The sequence below is a fragment of the Macaca mulatta genome, chromosome 6 (assembly GCF_049350105.2).
Source record: "Macaca mulatta isolate MMU2019108-1 chromosome 6, T2T-MMU8v2.0, whole genome shotgun sequence".
Lineage (NCBI taxonomy): Eukaryota > Metazoa > Chordata > Mammalia > Primates > Cercopithecidae > Macaca > Macaca mulatta.
Genome location: NC_133411.1, coordinates 185,090,335 through 185,096,334, shown reverse-complemented (window position 1 = coordinate 185,096,334; position 6,000 = coordinate 185,090,335).

Sequence of the window (6,000 nt, the reverse complement as noted above, 5' to 3'; positions counted from 1 at the left end):
CATCCAAGAAGATGTAGAATTAATGTACCGAAAAGCATTGATGAACATGGTCCGGCTCAACAGGAAAGCTGCAGGAATCATGTACACGTTCAATGCCCACGCAGCCACTGACATCACTGGCTTCGAGGTTTGGGAACAGGTACTGAATGTGGCCAAGCAGCAGAAGTACTCTCTTTTTAAAAGCACTTTCACAGGCAGGCACGGTGGCTCATGCCTGTAATCCCAGCACTATGGGAGGCTGAGGCAGGCAGATCACCCGAGGTTGTGAGTTCAAGACCAGCCTGACCAACATGGAGAAACTCCGTCTCTACTAAAAATACAGAAAATTAGCCGGGTATAGTAGCACATGCCTGTAATCCCAGCTACTCAGGAGGCTGAGGTAGGAGAACTGCCTGAACCTGGGAAGCAGAGGTTGCTGTGAGCCGAGGTCGCGCCATTGCATTCCAGCCTGGGCAACAAGAGCGAAACTCAGTCTCAAAATAAATAAAATAAAAAGTGTTTTCACATATGACAGACATTACCAATAGTGTCAAATAGCAGTTGGTGTCTTTTCATTTTATGTATGTTTATCGTATAAGTCTGATCTTTTTTTAGTGTCTTGAATGGTTTTCTGGGAAGACAGCATTGGTAAGTGGCACAGGATGGTATCCTAGTTGTAAGAGGGTTGCATGATTCCTTCGTCTTTGGCTTGAAAAGCCTAGTCTTGGACCAGGCGCATTGGCTGTAATCCCAGCACTTTGGGAGGCCCAGGAAGGTGGATCACGAGGTCAAGAGATCAAGACCATCCTGGCCAACATGGTGAAACCCCGTCTCTACTAAAAATTCAAAAAAATTAACTGGGCGTGGTGGTGGGTGCCTGTAGTCCCAGCGACTTGGGAGGTTGGGGCCGGAAAATCACTTGAACCTGGGGGACAGAGGTTGCAGTGAGCCGAGGTTGCGCCACTGCACTCCAGCCTTGCGAGAGAATGAGACTCCGTCTCAAAAAATAAAAAATAAAAATAAAAAAATAGAAAAGCCTAGTCTAGTCACTCAAGGGCATCTCACACCCACGACAGTTTCCAGTACTGCATTCTGTTCAACACAGTTAAGTGCTTCACTGCATACAACACACTTTGAAGACAAAAAGAAATCTTATTTTTTGTTTCCTTATTGATATTTACAGTAATACTATTAACTGTTTATTAACAGCAAAAATGAGATATTTGCAATGTGATGTAGTTAGGTTTTTTTGTTTGTTTGTTTTGTTTTTTTTTTTAGACTGAGTTTTGCTCTTGTTGCTCAGGCCAGAGTGCAGTGGCACAGTCTCAGCTCACTGCCACCTCTGCCTTCCAGGTTCAAGCGATTCTCCTGCCTCAGCCTCCCTAAGGAGCTGGGACTACAGGTGCCCGCCACGATGCCTGGCTCATTTTTGTATTTTTAGTAGAGGCAGGTTTTCCCCATGTTCAGCAGGCTGGTCTCCAACCCCTGACCTCAGTTGATCTGCCCATCTTGGTCTCCAAAAATGCTGGAATTACAGGCATGAGCCACCACGCCCAGCCAAAATTAGATGTTTTTTAGTGTAACAAGGAATTGCCTTCCAAAAGGAAGTTCATGTATTATGCTCATTTGTAATATATAATTAGCTGCACAAATAATTTTTAAAGATAGTCAGTAACAAAGATTGTTCTGTATATGGTAGTGTTTAATACCTTTTTTTTTTTTTTTCCCCTGAAACAATCTTTCCCATCGCCCAGGCTGGAGTGCAAGAGCGTGATCTCGGCTCACTGCAAGTTCCTCCTCCTGGGTTCGAGCAATTCTTCTGCCTCAGCCTCCCGGGTAGCTGGGACTACAGGTGTGTGTCACCACACCCAGCTAATTTATTTATTTATTTATTTATTTTTGAGACAGAGTCTTGCTTTGTAGCCCAGGCTGGAGTACAGTGGCGCGATCTCGGCTCACTGCAAGCTCCGCTCACTGCAAGCTCCGCCTCCCGGGTTCACGCCATTCTCCTGCCTCAGCCTCCGAGTAGCTGGGACTACAGGTGAGCACCACCACACCCGGCTAATTTTTTGTATTTTTAGTAGAGACGGGGTTTCACCGTGTTAGCCAGGATGGTCTTGATCTCCTGACCTCGTGATCCACCCGCCTCAGCCTCCCAAAGTGCTAGGATTACAGGTGTGAGCCACCATGCCCGGCCTAATTTTTTATTTTTAATAGAGATGGAGTTTCACCATGTCGGCCAGGCTGGTCTTGAACTCCTGACCTCAGATGATACTCCTATCTTGGCCTCCCAAAGTGCTGAAATTACAGGCATGAGCCACTGTGCCCAGCCAATACATTTTGTAACATATTGTATATTGATTTCAGGCCTTTTATTTTCTTAAAAGCAGCAGCTATTTAGCCTAATTCTTAGCAGTGTTTTGTTCTCTGGGCCAGTAGTATTTTATACATGCTTTGTGTGATCCGCGTTCAAAATCCTCATTGCCAATGTTGCAGTTCAAATGTAAGCTTGTTATTCAAATAAATATTTAATTTTTAAACTTGCTCCCGTATGGCTGGGTGCAATGGCTCATGCCTGTAATCCCAACAGTTTGGGAGGCTGAGGCGGGTGTATCACCTGAGGTCAGGAGTTCGAGACCAGCCTGGCCAATATGGTGAAACCTCATCTCTACTAAAAATAAAAAATTAGTCGGGCATGCTGGTAGGCTCCTGTAATCCCAGCTACTCAGGAGGCTGAGGCAGAAGAATCGCTTTAACCTGGGTGGCAGAGGTTGCAGTGAGCTGAGATCGAGCCACTGCACTCTAGCCTGGGCAACAGAGTGAGACTCCATCTCAAAAAAAAAAAAAATTGCTCCTGTATTACCAGATGCCCCTTTTAGTATTATTTTAGAAGCATTGGGAGGGTTTTGGCTAAAGTGTAATTTACCGGAAAACACTAGATTTTAGCTTTATAAAACTCTTACATCTTTCATGGGACCTGTATTTTCTTGAATTAAATTTTACAGTTCTAGGCCGGGCACAGTGGCTCACGCCTGTAATCCCAGCACTTTGGGAGGCCCAGGCTGGTCGATCATGTGAGGTCAGGAGTTCAAGACCAGCCTGGCCAACATGCTGACACCTCTGTCTCTACAAAAAATACAAAAATTAGCCGACTGGTAGTGGCATGTGCTTGTAATCACAGCTACTTGGGAGGCTGAGGCAGGAGAATCGCTTGAGCCTGGGAATTGGAAGTTGCAGTGAGCCAAGATCTTGCCACTGCACTCCACTATGGGTGACAGAGTGAGACTCTTTCAAAACAAAACAACAACAACAAATCTGTAGTTCCAGAATAGGTGATCTAAAAAGGTGTTACCTGTGTTACTTAAAAACAGAGGCTTCCATATATATATATTTTTTGTTTTTTGTTTTTGAGATGGAGTCTTACTCTGTCACCCAGGCTGGAGTACAGTGGCACGATCTCGGCTGATTGCAACCTCTGCCTCCTGGGTTCCAGCGATTCTCCCCTTTCAGCCTCCCAAGTAGGTGGGACTACAGGCGTGCGCCACCAGATCCTAATTTTTGTATTTTATAGTAGAGACGGGGTTTCACCATATTGGCCAGGCTGCTCTCCAACTCCTGAGATTGTAATCCACCCACCTCGGCCTCCCAAGGTGCTGGGATTACAGGAGTGAGCCACTGCGCCCGGCCAGCTTCCTTGTATTTTAACCCACTAAACAATGAGAAGGAATCCTTCTCATTAAGCAGAAGGGCACTGGATCCTTGGGTGCCTGACTTCCTAAGAGAAGCAGTAGCATACCCTGAAAGTTTCTGACACTTCCTGCTCACAGGCACCAAAGCCACGTATGTAAACCTATCCACTTCTTGACAAAGGAACCCTCCCCTGGGAATATAAAGCTCCCTGGAAGAGGCTTCTTGGACGTGACCACCTCCAGGAACCAGCGGGCAACCTGTATGCATGTGTGACCAGACCTCCAGCTATAAGCATGTCGTGCAGTACAGAAGAGCCTGCTACAAAACTGAAATTGATCAGACATTTTATAGGAATTAATAGAGATGTTGGGCCTCAAAAGCTTTAAATCTGTGATCTACAAAATAAAATGTGTTGGAAACCTCTGGACAAAATTTTTTTCTCTTCCACTATATTTGGAATATTTTTCTTCCATTGTTAAGTACACATATGTATTGTACAAAATGTCCAGGAAAATGTCATACAATAATGAACAATGAACTATACACATTTATTTATTTGAGATGAAGTTATACATTTATTTATATTTATTTATTTATTTGAGACAAAGTTTCACTCTTGTTGCCCAGGCCAGAGTGCAGTGGCATGATCTCAGGTCACTGCAACCTCCGCCTCCTGGGTTCAAGTGATTCTCTTGCCTCAGCCTCCCATGTAGCTGGGATTACAGGTGCCAGCCACCACACCTGGGTAACTTTTTGTATTTTTAGTAAAGATGGGGTTTCACCATGTTGGCCAGGCAAACTCCTAACCTCAGGTGATCCACCTGCCTTGGCCTCCCAAAGTGCTGAAATTACAGGCGTGAGCCACTGCTCCCGGCCAGGATATACATAAAGTTGTTACCAAACTTCAAGGATCAAAGAAAGATTCCTAAGGAGGGGACATCTGAGAAAAAAAAAGTTCTGTTCAAATATATATTTTTCCTCAGAGTTTTCCATAGCAATGTTTAATGCTAGAAAAAATGGAATAATATGACAATGTGTGTGTATACTGTATATATAACTAAAGACATATAAAATGGTCTGGAATTATAATGCACAAAGCCAATAGCATTAGTTACTTCTGAAAAATGTACTGGAATGGAAAAGAAGACATTGGTCTTGTGTAAAATTTTCATTTTTTAAACAGAATATGAAATATATTAATGATAACCACCCAACAATAATAACAATGCTGAAGCAACCTCTACCAAGTTATCAGGACAAGACCATGTGATCCAGACAGGTATGTTCAAGTTGTTTTCTAAGCGGAAGGAAGCAAACATCATTTGCAAATATACAAGGACAGACCCATCTCATGAAATAATTTTGATAAGCAAGAAATGACTGGAGAAGCCATGACTTTAACAAAATTGATAGTAAGCAACCAACCCATTAGAAAATTGTTACACGATTATAAAATTACAATCTATAGCCATTCTATACAATCTATAGAATGGTAATTCTATAACCATTACATGCTATAATTCCTCAAGGAGGAATATGGTTGGTGAGTTCTTACATATGTAACATTGATAAATGGGAATGATATCTTAGAATTTATGCCAAAAGAAGAAATGTGTCTTTGATGGTGTTATCAGATTAGATTCTCCCAGAAAGGTTGAAAGATCTTTCAGAAAGGTTCCAACATTGAACAAACCAAAGAATAAGGTAATAGAAAGCCATTGTAGGTTCCCAGATGGCAGATATTACTCTTAAGAAGCATTTCTTTTTCCCATCCCCCACCTGCATGTACTACCCCATTTCATTAATGCTGGACTTGACCGTGTGACTTTCTTTGCTCAGCATAGCATTAGCAGGCTTGGTTCTGCCATTACTGTGACAAGAATAACAGAAAGCTGACCGTTCCTCTTCTTTAGTTCCAAAAGTAAAAATAAAATGAGCGTGATCTCATTGTTCAATTCCCACCTATAAGTGAGAACATGCGGTGTTTGGTTTTCTGTTCTTGCGATGCAGGAAGGGGAACATCACACACTGGGGCCTGTTGTGGGGTGGGGGGATGGGGGAGGGATTGCATTAGGAGATATACCTAATGTAAATGACGAGTTAATGGGTGCAGCACACCAACATGGCACATGTATACATATGTAACAAACCTGCATGTTGTGCACAGGAACCCTAGAACATAAAGTATAATTAAAAATAAAAATAAAAAATAAAATGAGCGTTAAGAGACAGAATAGAAGCCACAGACTAGGAGAAAATATTTGCAAAACACATGTCTGATAAAGGGCTTATATCTAAACTAGATAGGACATTCTTTTTTTTTTTTTTTTT